Below are 17,675 nucleotides of genomic sequence, written 5' to 3' on the forward strand. Positions count from 1 at the left end.
GCAGAACTCAGTGTTTTTTGGAGGCTTGGCGTCTGATTTCTTCAGATGTTTGGGTCTTAAAGACTGTGCAGGGGTTCAAGCTAGAATTTTACGAGTCCCCGCACCAACAATGCCTTCCCAGGCAAGTATATTTTTTCCTTCAAGAACACAGTCACATTTCCGCAGAAATTTCAGCTCTAGTAAAGAAGGGTGCCGTTGTCAGGGTTCCTTGTCACCCTTTAGGGTTTGTCAGCCCAGTGTTCCTAGTGGACAAGAAAGGTGGCGGTTCTCGCCTGGTTCTAAACTTAAAAGACTTCAACGGTTTTTTACTATATCGTCATTTCAAGATGGAGGGTATCCATTTGGTGAGAGACGTTCTCCAAGAGGGAGACTGGTTGGTCCGCTTAGATCTAAAGGACGCTTACCTGACCATTCCTATTTTTCCTCCACACCGGAGATTTCTCCAGTTCTATTGGGAGACCGAGTATTTATTTAAATTCATTCGGTCTAAAAATTTAGACCATTAAAATAAATAAAAAAGTAGCAGTCATACACAGTAGATTGATACCGTTAAAATTCAGAATAGCAGTTGTACATAGTATTAATAGGAGCTGGTGGCCAACAGTCAAGTAAAAATGTTACAAAAAAATCCTCGAAACTGAGGCTATAATCATGCTTAAAATACAATAAATTAGACGTACATAAGATAAAAAGAGCTTTGCTAAAAACGTACGTCTAGCATACAGGTATATGGAGCTATTGCCTTCCATGGAGCTTTTACTCAGTATCTTGGTCAATTTTTGAGCTAATAAAATTCACTGAAGAAAATAAAATGCTTTATCATATGGGGTGCCTCGAGTTCCTAGTAAGATTCCAAAAGATACCATGTAAAAGTTAAGGCTATACACATCAATATCAGAGTTCAGGCCACCTCTAAAAAATAAAAAACAGAAAAAAATATGACTTGATAAAATCTCCTTCTGTGGGCAGGTGCCTAACCAACTCAAGAACCCTTGGCTGAAATGAACCTGCGACGGATAGACCAAGCCTCAGATAGATATTTGGTTACTGAACTAGCTACCAGTGTAGATGTATTGTATTTACATATTCTAGTGGCATTGGCTCTATCCTGCAGTGATAGATTTTTGCAGAGGGGAATAATCCACCTTCCTCTGGGTCTCCTGTATAAAGGGCAGAAGAACAGCAGATGCTCAATTGTTTCCTTACAATGATGGCAAAATACACAATTGTCAGTTGAAAAGTTGCTTGGTGACCAGCGGGCCGTGTAGCTGTTGATAGGCAAGGTACCATATCTTAACTGGAGATATAGGGCATGGGCATGTGGACGTATAGAGAGATTCATAAAATTCTCAGGCCAGGGTTCATGCTTGAGTAGGAGAAATTCTGTTGTTAGTCTGCCCACCCCATTATGGTGCACAGAATCTTCATTGATTTTCTCCCAGTATCTTTTTTTAACAAGTTGCCTTGCATTATTGGGAATCAGTTCCGGGTGTTTCCAATAGTGAGGAAATCCTATTTCGTCCCAGGCAGATTTCATCTCCTTCAGCCAGAGGATTTTTTCCGGACCCTGGGGAGAAACTTAGAGATCTCTTATCGCCTCCCTGAACGGTTGAAGTTCAATTGTTTTCCATAGATGGATCCAGTAGGAGAGTGGTCTCAGGCCTGCTATAGATTTAATACTATTTAGACCTAGGTCGAGCCTGAGAGGGATCATTGGTGTGCCCATCCCTAGCCAAGAAATCTGTCTGAGGAATTGATTTTCTTTGGTTTGTAGAATGTCCAATTTTCTGTGCAAACCCCTGAGTTCCGCTCCATACGGGGCCGCCGCACGAATTTGGACATTATAAATCTCTGCGATTGTATTCAGAGGGGGAGTCGGGCCTTTCTAGACCTGCGTACTAGGGCCCCACCTCTTTGACTTATAATAAGTGCCCCTTTGTCGATAGCTGCCTTCCAATTACCTGAGTTCTAGAGTCTAATACCTAGGAATCAAATTCTTCCACTTTCTCCAACGGGATTGAATTCATTTCTATTCTGGCACAAGGACGTTTCCGTGAGGGACTGTATATCAAGAGTTTAGTTTTTTTAGCATTGACGTCCAACCCATAGTCTCTGCAAAAAGCGCAGAATTGGTTGACCAGATTTTGCATTCCAATTGGAGATTTAGCTAACAAGATTGTGTCGTCCGCATATAGCAGACACAGGATTTTCTTTCCAGCTGATTTGGGCGAGTCGTTTATGCAATTCTCTAAATAGTGGATGCAGTTGTTTATGTAGAGTAAGAAAAGAGTAGGGGCCAAAACAGAACCCTGTCTGACTCCTCTCTTGATGGCTAAAGGATCAGTCAGCTCACCCTCCTTACCGCATCTAATTTGAGCATAGGTGTTGTCGTGCAATCAAATAATGAGTTTCAGAAGGCCAGATGGAACCCCCATGTTAGAGAGTGTTTACCATAACATATTCCTGGGGATCAAGTCAAATGCAGCTCTGAGGTCTATAAAGACCACGTACAGATTTCCCCCACCCCTCCCAGGTCCACGTTCTTCCATTTGATTGCCATATAGGTCGATAATTAGCAGGGTTGTTGGGGCTGCCTTTTTTGAAGATGGGAACTATCTCAGCCCCTTTCCAAGAGGATGGAGCAGGGGCTCCTGCTGCAATTGCATTGCAGATTAGATTAAGATAAGGAGCCCATACATCCGGACTTGATTTATAAAAATCGCCTGGAATCTTATCTGGACCAGGGCCCTTTCCCCACTTCAATGAGTCTATTGCGGCTCTTGTTTCAGATAGAGTGAATTTAACCGGTGTGGCCCCTGGTGATATGGGAACATCGAAGGTCCTGGGAGGTACTTCAGATGGGCCTTCGTATAGTAGACTGAAGTGGTCGGCCCAAGCTGCAGGGAGAATTGAGGTACCGGGAACAGAGGAAGAATCTCTGCAGTCATCAGCTATTAGTTTACATAACCTGGAAGTATCGTTAGATTTGGCAGTCTCTAGGATAGCATCCCATCTAGCCTCTTCCCAGCTTTTACGTGCCTTAGAGCATTCCTTCTTGTAATCCTTCCTAGCATTTCTTATGGGCTGAACATGGCCTTCTTTTAAAGCTTTCAATAGGTTGAGCTGTGCTTCCCTGCATGAGTTGCTGAACCAACGTGCACGGCACTTTTTCTTGGAGTTGGGGTTGTTAATAATCTCTTTCGTAAAGAGATATTTTAAAGAATTAAATAGTGCCGCGTGGGCTGCTAAAAGCCTATCGCCATTACTAGACTCATTGTATCGAAGCATACACTCCATTTGGTTAGCTAACAGGTTATATATTGTTGTAAGATGTTCGGGTGATGAGATAACAGACTCCCATTCTATGTTACGTCTATTATTTGTTAGGGTAATCTGTTGAACATAAGCCTTAGAATGGGGTGCTTCAAGCAAAGGGAAAAGGCCTCTGGTCAATAAAATCAACGGATCGTGGTCGCTCTCATCATGTTCTTGTACCCTCATGTCAGACATATGGCCCCACAGATGAATGTCAAGGAGTATGTAATCAATCTGACTCCTATGCTCTCCACGCCTAAAGGTAGGGTGCAACTTAGTATCTGAGCGGGATCGACCATTACAAGCTCGAAGACCATGCGATATTGTGATGTCAGCCACTAAACGAGCTATTTTATTTAGTCTTGGTCTTTTGTTGGAAACTATTTGGGGGATGCCCCAATAGGCATCCTCTTCTTTATATATCTCCTGGACCAGAGGATTGGGCTCGAATGTAACATTGAAATCTCCTCCAAGCAAGATGAAGTAGGATGAATTGTTTTTAAGGAAGTTGTCCAATAAGGACAGAGCATCAGAGTCATAATGGCTGCCCACGCTCCTATTGTAGATGTTAATTATTAATAAAGATCTCTCCTCAGAAATCGTTACTGATAAGGCCTGTAAATCTGGGCAGCCCATGTCTATTGCTTCAGCTTTGCACCTAAGAGAACTACTTAGCCATATGAGAAGCCCTCCTGATGATCTCCCACAGGGCGTCTTGCGTGCTGCAACCCAGTAGCTTTTAAAGCCTAGTCTGTATTTGGGTCCCAGTGCCCATGTTTCTTGAAAAAGACAAATCTGATGCTCATCAATGAACTGGCCCCATTCCGGGCTCTGCAGTTTACTTTCCAGCCCTGCTATGTTCCAGCTGAGAACCAGATCAAAATCAGTTGTTTTAGTATACCCAGCTTCTTTCAGGGAGTGTCTCCTACTGGGAGAGGTACCTCTAGAAGCCATGCTATTCCCCACAAACATACAACAATCTGTGTCTGTCTCACCCTGTGGGTTGTTCACCTCACTAGATATTACACCAGTCATATTCCTGTCTGGTAAGGTATCCGTGCAGGTAGGCCCAGGGTTGCAGGGAGGGATTGACAGAATCGCTGGAATTACAGAGGTGAAATCACTAAGGGCAGGATGGCTGATGTGCTCAGTTTCAAGACTACTCAAAACCACCTCCCGAGGTCCATCACTTAGTCAGTCTATCTCAGATAGAGATGCCGGAGAGTGTCTAAGGTCAGACTCGGGGATAGGCTGAATCTGAGTATCGGAGGAAACACTTTGGAATTGCCTGTTCACAGATGGCAGAGAGGGAGCATAGAACACATGTAGTCTGCACAGGGAGACTTTGTCTGCTAAAGGATAAGGTCTGTTAGCATTTGAAAAAAGCAGCTGTACAAGATCAGGAGAATTAAAGTTGATAGCAATACAGTCCCCTGTGCCAGTTTTTTCTAGAGAGCCCACCCACCCTACCCTTCTCACCATCAGTATCGAAGGTATAATGGAAAATGCAAGCCCCGCATTGATGTGCAACCAGTGTATGACCTTATTTTTTAGTTCAGTGAAAGATTCCGGGGTTTTAGTTTTAAGTACAGGTACATTGGTAATTACGAGAACATATGGGCATGACTCCGGTGGAAGGTGCAATACTCTTATCGAACCATTGATCTGGGCCCTCTTCTGGGGGCCTATTGGTAAATAGTCACTGGTTGAATTAGGATCACCGATGTTGGGTGCTGTGTTGTTGGAGGAAACAATACCTTCTAAAAGAGGGGCTGAGACCTTGGAAGGCTTGTTCTTTGAGATGTTAACTGCTTTAACAGAACTAATCCATTCTTGATTTTTAGGGAAAAGAAAGCTCTTGTCCTTTTGAGCAGAAGGTCTGCTAACATCAATGTGCTCTTGGTTAAGGTGAGAGTGGTGGGGATAGGAATGGATATCTACATTAGGGAGAGGTGCTGGCTGTTGGCTCTTAATGAAACCGTCCAGTTTGTCCTATATCGTTTGGAGGCGGGCTGCGATGGGAAGAAGCAGCTTAGAAAGCTCTTTTCTTATAAGATCCCTTGTATACTCGTTTGCCTGTCGGCCATTAATGATTTCTGATGGGGTTAGAATCACATCCTTGTTAAAGGGCAGGGCCCGATTATGGGGACTTGAAGTCCTAGATCGTTTGTTTTTGATGACGGGCTCCCTTCGTTTCCTTTTTCCTTTAGTGTTGGAATCTACAGTAATTGAGGGTCCTCCTATAGAGGGACTCCGGGTTGGCCTAGATGGCACGGGGAGGGCGTTAGATTCATTAAACATTTTACCCAGGTGCTCCTGGGGGATTCTAGAGGGAGAGGAGAGAGCAGTGGACAGCACAGTCTGTGATTCCATTCGCAAAGGGGTCTGTAGGGCATCCTCAGCGTGGGCTAGACTAGTGACTGGAGAGGAGGGAGCAGCTAAGCGACGCTGCACCAACTCTATTTCTTTTTCGAGTGCCCCAACGGCCTTTTGTAAAAAACCATCTAGGGTTTTGTTGGACCCGTGCTTTTCTTCAGCACCCCCCTCGCCGTCTCCCCATCTTGCCTTCTTAGACCCGAATACCTCCGGTAGGCCCTGGGTTCGTGGCGTGCTTGGCCTACAGGCCCTGCCTGCTATAGGTCAGCTAACAATCCCTCACCTCACTTGTAAACTCCTCAGTCCCTACTTCTGGCGAGTGTAAGGCGAACCCAGGGACAGAGATAAGGGGTATAGCCCGGCCCGACCTCTTCCGATCGCTGATGGGCGCAGGACGGGCCCGCCCTTGGCCCGGACTTTGCCCGGGCGCGTCCCGCGGCAGTGGGCGCGTGAAAGTCCTTTAAATGGCTGCTCCCGCCCCCGGCAGGATCAGCGAATGGCAGAGGGGCTTGGCTCCTGCCCCCTGCCTCGGCGTGTGTGAAAAGCACGTCCCGCGGCACCGGGTGCGCGAAAGTCCTTTAAAGGGGCTGCTCCCGCCACCGGCAGAATCAGCGAATGGCAGAGGGGCTTGGCTCCTGCCCCCTGCCTCGGTGTGTTTGAAAAGCGCGTCCCACGGCAGCGGGCGCGCAAAAGTCTTTTAAAGGGCTGCTCCCGCCCCCGGCAGAATCAGCGAATGGCAGAGGGGCTTGGCTCCTGCCCCCTGCCTCGGCGTGTGTGAAAAGCGCGTCCCACGGCAGCGGGCGCGCAAAAGTCTTTTAAAGGGGCTGCTCCCGCCCCCGGCAGAATCAGCGAATGGCAGAGGGGCTTGGCTCCTGCCCCCTGCCTCGGCGTGTGTGAAAAGCGCGTCCCACGGCAGCAGGCCCGCGAAAGTCCTTTAAAGGGGCTGCTCCCGCCCCCGGCAGAATCAGCGAATGGCAGAGGGGCTTGGCTCCTGCCCCCTGCCTCGGCGTGTGTGAAAAGCGCGTCCCGCGGCAGAATCATCGAATGGCAGAGGGGCTTGGCTACTGCCCCCTGCCTCGGCGTGTGTGAAAAGCGCGTTGCGAAAGTCCTTTAAAGGGGCTGCTCCCGCCCCGCAGAATCAGCGAATGGCAGAGGGGCTTGGCTCCTGCCCCCTGCCTCGGCGTGTGTGAAAAGCGCGAGTACGAGTACAAAATTCTCCCCTTTGGTCTGTCTTCTGCCCCTTGGTGTTTCACGAAAGTAATGCATCCAGTCGTGGAATTCCTTTGCTCCCAAGGGGTCCGGTTAACAATTTATCTAGATGACATTCTGATCATGGCTCAAGATCGAGACCTTCTGTTATCCCATCTGGAATGTTCAGTGTCTCTACTTCAGAGTCTGGGTTTTATAATCAATGCCCAAAAATCCATTCTGGTTCCCTCTCAACGGATAGACTTTCTGGGTTTCCAGATAGACTTGATACAATCTCTATTGATTCTTCCTCCCGGGAAGATTCATTCAATCAAGAGAGAGTTGAGGTCTCTATTATCCAAATAGACTGTATCATTGAGGGCGATTGCCCGCATGGTGGGCCTGCTTTCTTCTTCGATTCAGGCAATTTTTCTGGGTCCCTTGCATTACCGAGCCCTTCAATGTTTGAAGATATCTCATCTCCAGAATGGTCTCAGTTATGCGGATCAGGTTCCCCTATCAGAGGAGTCTTGTGCAGAGATGAATTGGTGGTTGGATCATATGGAAGCCTGGAACGGCAGGGCCATCTTCAGCTCTTACCCAGACGTAGTGATAGAGTCCGACGCCAGTCGTTGGGGCTGGGGAGCCCAGTGCAGATCAGTGTCCACGGGAGGCAGATGGTCCAGCACAGAGTTAGATCTACACATCAATTGTTTGGAACTCCTAACCGGCTCATTTGCAATCAAGAGTCTTTCTCCCATCAGTGCGAACTGCTGTATTCTCCTTCGCATGAACAATATCTCGGCGGTGAGATATGTCAACAAGTTGGGGGGAACTCGTTCCCGCATTTTAGCGGAGATAGCAAAGGAGTTTTGGTACTTTTGCCTTCAACACAGGATTTCAGTTGTGGCATATACCTTCCCGGAGCCAACAACTTGGTGGCGGACTGGAACTCTCGTCACCTGAGAGACTTGAGCTATTGGAGGTTACATCCCAGAGTTTTCAGAACTCTTTCTGCACGGTGGGGTCCTTTTTCAATAGACTTGTTTGCGTCTCGCATCAACCAGCAGATAAACATTTTTTCAGTTGGAAACCAGATCCAGAAGCATCGAAGACAAATGCCTTTCTTCAGGACTGGTCTCAAGAACAGAGTTATGCTTTTCCTCCCTTCTTAATGATACCCAGGGGTTCAGATCAGACGTCAGCAAGCGGAGTTGGTCCTGGTGACTCCTCTTTGGAGGTCCCAGGCTTGGTTTCCGTTGGCAATGGAGTTGAGTTGCGATGATCCGATCCTTCTTCCCTTCCGGGAGAATCTTCTCCAGGACCCTCTGGGTCTGTTGCATCCATTAATCCTGTCCGGCCAGCTATCCCTGGTGGCTTGGCATCTTTCAGGGAAAGATGGAGCATCCCAGGGCTTTCACAAGAGTCTTCCGAGTTCATTGCAGGTTCCTGGTCCTCCAGTACTCACAAGAGATACGCTTCGGCTTGGAAGCGATGGAGTTCTTGGTGTAGTTCTCGCAGTGCGGATCCTTCTTCAGCAGGTTGCTGTCTGGTCCTAAATTTCCTATCTTCTCTAGCAGCGTCAGGTCTGGCTTATCGCTCTATCAATAATTATTGGTCTGCTATTTCGGCAGGCCATTCTCTAGTGGAGGGTAAACCCATCGGGGAGTCTCCAATTGTGTGCAAATGAATGAGGGGTATCAAATTGGCTAACCCCCCCTCGTCCTCGTTATTCTTCCCTTTGGGATGTTAATATTGTCCTTCGATTTTTAGAATCTTGGCCGTCTAATAGATTTTTTCCTAGAAAACAGCTGTCTGCTAAACTCACTATGTTATTATGTTTAATTTCTTGCAAGAGAGTCTCAGATGTCAGGGCTCTGGATTTGGCTGGGAGAGTTTTTTCCCCAGATGGGGTCTCCTTTTCTATTTCACGTAGAACTAAATGCAATCTGAAGACTATTCCTTATCCCTGTTTCGTGGACAACCCCAATCTTTGTGTGGTGCAGTGCCTTAGAGCTTACGAGGTGAGTACAGAAGAGTTTTGTTCTGATATGGAAGGGCAATTGCTTATTTCATTAGTTAAACCTTATCATCCTGTTTCGTCAGCCACCCTCGCTAGACGGATGCGTTGGTTACTGAAGGAAGCAGGCATTGATATCTCTAGGTTTGGTGCTCACTCTGCCAGAGGCGCTCTGGCTTCTAAGTCTTTAGCTTTGGGTTCTCGTTTAGAGGACATTTTAAAGGCAGCAGACTGGTCTTCTCCTTCAACTTATAAAACTTTCTACTGTAAACCTATTGTGGATATTGCATCGGTGGTTGTGAATCAGCTTTGAACAAGCATAATCTGAGCCTCCGGTCCTGATATAGAATAAAAAGAATTCTAGCATTCGCGTTAAGAATTTTTCAATTCTATTAAGGACAAGGAGGCGAGGATTATCCCGCCGCACTGTTGTATATGTTTTATTGTGATACATTTTATTGTTGAAGTTCATGTACATGTTACTGCATTTCAGTGCTATCTCCACCCTGTTTGGTAGTAGATATAAGTATCTCTTTATGGTATTCAGTTTTTATGGCCTGAATTTTCCTTTTTTCCTAGGAAATGACGAGAAGTAATTTCTGGTATCGCTCTAATTCCAGTCAAGGTGGATTCCAGTTCTTCTGTTTTTTCAGGATTTCGTTTCAAGTTTCATGTTAAGACTTTAACTTTTCTGCTGCGAGTTTTGGACAAAGAAAGAGGAGTGGCTGGGTGTGGTTCAACACTTTATAGGCTTCCTCCTCTATGGTCATCACGTGTTATTACGAGTGTTGGGATATGTAGTTTTTTGTTTTTCCATGTTTTCATTGGCTGCTGTTAAAATAAAGCATAGAAAGAGAAGCATAATCCTCGTCTCCGTGTCCTTAATAGAATTGAAAAATTCTTGACGCGAATGCTAGATTTTTTTTAATTGTCATTGAGTCAGGTGGGCGTGGCTTTTTTATAGGCAGCCATGTCCGACATGGCTTCCGGTCTCTCAGGAGTTGCAGCTCTCACGCGAGCAGGTTTTCCTAAAGTGGGAAGTGCACTAGAGAGCTGTAGCCTCTTCTCTCCTATGAACTGTACTCTTCTCTCTCCTACCCGCTATTGGTGAATAAGGGCAGTGAGTTCATGCACTTCTTCCATTGACTCATGTGCATTAGGTGCCCCAGGCCACTTTTGATGACTGAAGGGAATGGGCTCCAGTATTCCCTGTGCTCCTTTGAGTATCCTCGGTGCCGTCTCAATGTTTGAGTGTGGTTCTAGGGACCCTAGACTGCTCTAATAGTCGTGTGTGCCTCTAGTGTTACCGAGTAGTTGTGGTACCGTCCACTGAAATATTATTTTGCTTATAGTTTGATAATTGGATTCCATTGCATTACTCTATGACGCATGAGCATTTTTCTGTGCCTTGATACTTTGTGTGTATGCCCACGAGATCGCAGAACTGATTTCTCTTTGCTTTTTCTGAAGTGTGGCAGATTAATTCATATGCACACACACATATTCCATGCTCTCCCATCCTAGGCATAACCATCTTATACTGAGGTTCTTACATGCTGTGTACTGCCATTATATGTTAGTCAATGCCATCATATGCCTGGGTAGAACCTGCCATCTGCCTCCTCTCTCCTGCGCATACCAGCCCTCCACAGGAAAATAGACACACACACAACCAGCACTGTGCTCTCTTAAATATACACACATACCCAAATACACACTCACTCACATGCACTAATAGACCTGATAATACATAAACACATATACAGGTACACACTGACATATACATTCACACACACACAAATATACTGATGTTCACAGGCTCACCCATGGCTCACCTTAGAGTGCTTCTAGGATTCAGCTTCCGGTGACTTTCTTCTGAACCCCAGCAATGGCATAGTCTGGAATATCATCATAGCATGGTCCTGCTGTTCCTGAGCCCTGACTGCCTCACAAAGGGAAAAACGTTGGCTGCTCAATGCAAAGAGACAATCATAGGCAGCAGAGGTAGAGGTTGGAGCTTTTGAGATAGATGTTGTCAACTTGGCTTCATTTTTGGATCCTCTGTAGAAGAATCAATCAGGTAAGGGCAGGTGGGCATTCCCAGAGGAGCTTAGCATCTGCCCTTTTGCCCATGCCTTCCATCGTCTTTCTCCTCACATTCAGGGCACCTTGTCAATGCTCACTTTGAAAATATGCAGTGGCTTGAGCACAGTGCAGCATCAACCTCTGTGAATGGTCCTTGATGATAATCCCAGATATGTTCACAGTGCATTAGTGTTTGGCACAGATTTTAAACTGCTCTAGTAACATATAAAAATGGCAGTTGCTAAGGTCAAGGTCTAAGCTTATGAGTGCATTGATTCCTTTTTGTAAGAAAGGGAAACTCTTTGCAGAAGTTACGTTGTTTCGATGAATACTTAGATAACTGATAATGCCCCTGAGAAAGTAGTGCAGAACACACCAGAAGGAAAAAGGTACAAAGAAACAACAGACTTGTCAGTGCTAATCCAATTGTCTTAACCATTTCTCATGAAAGTATTTGCTTGCTTGTAACCTTTGGGCTGGATTGAAAGAAAGAGGCCAGAACCTTGTGTCCTGAATTTGCTAGACTGAGGTAGGAGAGCATAAGTTTAATCTTTAAGACTCTGAGCTCCTTACATTGATGGAAATGCACAAGGTAAGGGATCCAGAGAAACATGGGCTTCAGCTACAGGGAAAAGCATACACTAGAAAACTATGACCGAAATTCAAGAGCCGAGACGCTGTTGATTAAAAGAAGCTAACTGAAGAAGTTATGATACAATGAGTTAAAAGCTCACCTTATTTAATGCAGTTTCCCAGCAGGAAGTACATGGGATGGAACTGAAATAGGCCATAATGAACTTGGGAATATCTCACTGAGGGCATGGACCATCAAACATATTTCTTGGGAAATGCACAATGGTCTCTAGGACCATGACTAACTATTTAGCATGCCTCATCATCTTCTGTGTAGCTCCGGCTACTCACTTGTTGGCCCATATGATTTGTAATTTTTTTCCTCAGACTGAAAGAGTTAAAGATGTATGAGGCTAGAATCCGTCTTCCATTGCATAACCCTTTCAGTATGCCAGATACTGCAGCATGACCAGAATCAAGGATCCTGGACTATTCCAATTTCTTGGAATCTGAAATATTTTATAAGGGCGATATCCAAAACCTTCCACTGATTTCTGCAATGAGATGAGAAACACTGTAGGATATTAACTGGAAATGTAGCTGAACTGTGCTGACATTCAGAGGCCCTGGCTATTAAGACTGACCCTTACTAAGAGACACTTTTCTCTTGCAAAGTAACTTTGATAATTAACCAGTTGCCACCCTTCATGAATGCAGATATTCAGTGTCTGCTGGCTTATTTTGGCAAATAAGCAGAGACATCATGGTGCAGGAATTATTTCTAATGTTGAAATAAAATAGTCATGAATAAAAAACTTTTAAGTCACGAAACTCAACTTGAAAACAGAAGGTTTATAAACTTAGACAGTCTTAAGTAGGGTGAAAATGGTGAACCGCATCTGAAGCGGGTTAATGTTTGGGAATATGTTAAGATTCGCTTTAGGCTCAAGGTTAAGGTAGGATTAGGCGTTCGGGTTCAAAATATTTTTTTGAATTTTATAAAATACAAGAACAAGTAAATCAACAGAAATATCAGCAAATATGAGTTGACCAACAATAATAAGGTCATACATATTAGATCTATATATATGACAAAAAGGCAAATATGAACATTGTAAAACCTAAAATAAACATAAGTTATGAGGACATATAGAGGACTAGTGATATAATATCTGCTAACAGCATTAGAAATTCTTGGATATATTTAGCAATTAGAAATAAAGGGCCTGATTTAGACATTGGTGTACGAGTTACTTCGTCACAACAGTGACAGATATCCTGTCCGCCAAAATTTAAATCCCATAGGACATAATAGGATTTAGATTTTAATGGATGGGATATCCATCACCGTTGTGGTGGAGTAACCCGTCCGTCAATATCTAAATCCCTTAGTCATCCAGGGTTTTCAATGTTAAAGATGTGACTAAAGAAGGCTTTGGGCCTCATTGTGAGTCTGGCGGTCACTAGACCACCAGACTCGTTGATGGCGGTCGGACCGCCGCCAATGAGGTGGTCGAAGCACCACATTACAACCCTGGAGGTCGGGCTGCCAGGGAACCGCCAGTTCAGCTAAAATCAGAGATCCCAGTGGTCTGGAGGCAGGTGGAGGTCCAAATCCTCCAGGGTGCGCTGCAAGCAGCGCTACTCTGGGAATTTACGACCTAGTTCTCTGCCAGCCTTTTCATGGCGGTCGCACTTCCATGAAAAAGCTGGCGGAGAACAAGTGCAATGTGCCCCCGGAGGGCCCCTGAACTGCCCATGCACTTGACATGGGCAGTGCAGGCGCCCCCCTGGCCATCACCATCACAATGTTCACTGTCTGCTTTGCGGACAGTTGTACATTGTGAGAGAGCTGGTGCACCCTGCAGGCTATAGCATTGCCGCCAGCGTAATTACGAGCTGGAGACAATGCTATAGCCTGTTTCCTGCTGGGTTAGCAGGCGGGAACCCAGGTTTCCGCCCGCTGACATAGCAGGAAACTCCTAATAACTCCAGGGAGGAGGTCGCCGCCTAGGCGGCGGCCTCCCTGTCAGGAGTTTGGCAGACAGAGTTTTCCATCAGCCAAACTCAAAATCGGGCCCTTTGTGTTCTTGTAAGAGATTTCAATTTCATTTGCCAGATATAAAATCCAATCCCACCAGATCTGTATGGACAAACAGTTAGCAAACATCCTATTTATAGTAATATATTTAATAGCAGTGGATATAAGAGGATCAAACATTTTCTTATCCCTATATGACAAAGTAAATGTAAGGATTGAGCATTTATCTATAACAGCTTCATAGAAAGGGAGGGTACTAATGCAAACATTTTGAGAAATTCGAATTCAGACCTTGGTACAAAAATAAAAAAATAATCAGACAGTCAAATAACATATATTTCAGTGTACCAGTTTCCATATTCTAGTGCCAGCAATCCGATTTGTCACGAAGATTTGCAGAAGGCAATTTAACAAGAGCCCAATAACAGTTGTTTAATATAAATGAGTTATATAGATAAATAAAATAAGGTAGCCAACTAGATACATTAGAAAGCAAAATTTTCTTCATTTGCTGTGGGGTCTGATAAGAATGCAAACAAGGGTTCCAAAAATCACATACTTTCGCTAGGTTGGACGAATTAGTGAATATCAACTTTTTATAGATTGTGGAGGCAATGTGACCAGAAAATCTGTGACTAATAAAGAAAAGCTTAAAATTCAAACATTGAGGATGTGGAATAAAACAATTGTAACCATTAAGTTTTGTTTTGCATATTATAACATATCTGTGATATTTATTGGAGAAGGAGAAAAACGTATTGCTTAGACAAATGTCATTAATTTGAATGAGCCAGTATCAATCAATTTTTAAAAAAACAAGAAATAGGTGTCTGTAGCTTAATTCTAGAATTATGCCAATACAATAATTTTTTAGAGGACATAATACTGTTATCAGATAGTGCATTCAAAAATTGCCTATAAATTTCAGTTATGTCGAGGACTAGGACTAGAGAACGAAAGCCAATTTTTCAAAGATCCATAATATGGGTTACTGGCAGAGGAAAAGATGCAGCAATAGTTTTCACAGTTATGACCCGTTTGAAAGTTAAATAAGGTTCTGGCATTGAAAGCCAATAAAAACCATGTGCCATTAAAAAGAAAATTGATATTCCTGAAAATCAGGAATATCAAATCATGCCTATAATTTAGATAATTGTGAGATTTTACATTTAAACCAGGTTAGGTTTATTTTTTCCAGATTCATTCATTATAAGCTTATAAATGCCCATAAAGGAAGTTGTGGGAAATGATACAGGCAACATTGATAGTCCATAAAGGCCCTCATTATGACATTGGAGGTAAATCCCGCTTACCGCTGTGGTGACGGCCACCAACATACTGCCACGCTGGCCAATATCCGTTCGCCATATTATGACACACACACACCAATCCGACAGAATACTGCCACGTACACAAATGCCCCAGGACAAAGGTCAGTGGTAAACTGGCGGTCCCAAACCCCATACCATTACGCCAACAAAACACCGCCCACCACATTATGACCCACAAATCACCACAGCGGACGATCAACAGTGGTAAACCATTGGCAGTACATACTGCCGCGCTCAGAACGGACACCCACATACAAAACAACACTACATTGGCCAATACAAAAAACACACACCGGACATTCATACACAAACCACATCCACCCACCCACAGCACTATAAAACACACACCCACAGTACTCACAACCATCTACAAACCACAATGAATGGCAGGAGATTGACACGAACAGTACAGAGACAACTAGACACACACACCACTTACACCCATACCTCCCTTACGTACCTCACATCACACACCCCACCACATTACTCAACATACTCTCACTAACACACACCACACAACACCCATGTCCCCACAAAGGGTAGAGCCACTGCTGTTTGGAGCACAGGTACAGCAGATATCCATTGCCAGGAAGATGGAACTATGGCGGAGAATTGTGGACAGGGTGAACGCCGTGGGACAGCACCTAAGAATAAGGGACAACATCAGGAAGAGGTGGAATGACCTACGGGGGAAGGTACATTCCATAGCAGCAAGGCACCAGCTTGCCATCCAGGGGGCTGGCGGTGGACCCTCACCTCCTCCCCCACAGCTCACAGCATGGGAGGAGAAAGTCTTGGCACTACTGCATCCTGAGGGACTCGCTGAAGTAGCCGCAGGACTGGACACTGCTAAGTCATTTACTACTTATCACCAATACCTGCATGCCATCTCACACCCTCACCCTCACTCCCATCACTCCACTTCATCCCACACACTGCACCTACACATATGACTAACCTCAATGGCAAGCCCTGCATGCCATACCAATGCATAGACAGCCCTCCCATCCCTTCATGTACACCCACCACCAATGTATGCACAGCATAGGGAAATTTAACAATCACACAATACATCACCATACACAAGCAAAAGTGGCAGGGCTACAGCAACGATAGAGGGTCAGGGATGTACAATATGTCACATACATGAAGCATAATACATCACTTACTTCCTCACAGGTGCCCCAGCCAATCTCGGCAGAGAGGAGCTGCAACGACAAACCAGTCCCCAACAGAAGATGCCCCCTGTGATGACAGTAACTTTGGACTTCAGGATCTGGACCAACAACCTGGCCCATCAGGGACCACTGGACAGCCGGTCACCCAAGCCCACTCACAGTCCACCACAGAACCTCCCCCATCAGTATCCAACACCAAAGCACCCACTCAGCATACCCACACCTGTCCCCAGGATGCGCCAGTAAGCACTGTGCCCACCTGTACAGGGACCCCAGGCCACACCTCATACCCAAGACAATCAGGGACCTGGGGTCAGTGGCAATGGGCACATCGTTCAGGGGACAGAGGCACAGGGCAACAGGGACACTGGGAGGATCACTGTGCGCCAGGGGGAGGACAGGACCAGGGAACCAACTCTCCAGGAGGCACGCTCCCCGATTCTGGGAGCCTGCCAACATTCCCAGGACACAATGGATCTCCTCCTTGTCAACGTGCAGGAGAGCAGGTGGCTGCAGGAAGGACAGAATCAGGGAGGACTTGCAGGCCATTAAGACCACCTTGATCACCATGGAAGCGGTGCTAGCAGACATGGCCAACATCATGAGGGAGACAACAACACAGCAGCGGCCCCCTACCACTAGCCAGTCCACTGACTAGCCCTCCACCTCCACTGCAGCTAGTGGGCAGGAGGACCCGCCACAGGACCCACAGGCCACCAGCAGCCCTCCCCGGCAGAAGGTGAACCACCCTGCAAATGTTCCCTGTGAACCAGACAGAAGCCAGAGACACTTGCCAAGACACCCGCCAGAAAATGAGACACTCCTGATTGTCCCCCTTGTGCCCCACACTGTCACCTTGTCCTTTTTTAACTGACTTTGCTCCCCTTCCTATGACCCCTTGGACACTGGACCTGTGCTACAAACAGACTGGAACAAAACCCTGGACCTTTCTCCATCATCACCCCATTCCATTGCAATTTTCCCTCATTTACATAGCTCGGCAATAAAAACCCTTGAAAACAACTTGAGTACTAGTATTTTATGTTTTGAAAATGTGCATTTATGGAAACAGTTACATCTAGTGCAAATGATTTGAACACTGTGAGAGCATAGAAATAATGAGATGTAGCTGTCAGTACACAGTTGTTATATCACCAACATCTGTAAAATGACAAGCAATAGGTGACAGTAAATTGAGATGCACAGGAAGTTAATGCCATCATGTTATAGTCACAGAGAATACACCAATAGTTATAGGAAAGGGTCAGTTGTACTGTCTCACCTGTGTGTCATTGGAAGGATTGACGGATAACTGATGTTCTGTTCCTCATCCTCATCCTCAGCCTCTTCATCCTCACTGTCCTCAGGGTCTACTGATGCCAAAGGGGCATGTCCAGTCTTCATCCTGAAGAAAGGGTACATGCCGTCTGAGGGCCAGGTTTTGCAACATGAGGCATGCCACTACTATCTGGCAGACCTTCCCGTGTGAGTAGCACAGGGATCCACCTGTCAGATGGAGGCCCCTGAACCTGGCCTTCAGGAGCCCGAGGGTACTCTTGATGATCCTT

The sequence above is a fragment of the Pleurodeles waltl genome, chromosome 6, assembly GCF_031143425.1.
Source record: "Pleurodeles waltl isolate 20211129_DDA chromosome 6, aPleWal1.hap1.20221129, whole genome shotgun sequence".
Classification (NCBI taxonomy): Eukaryota; Metazoa; Chordata; class Amphibia; order Caudata; family Salamandridae; genus Pleurodeles; species Pleurodeles waltl.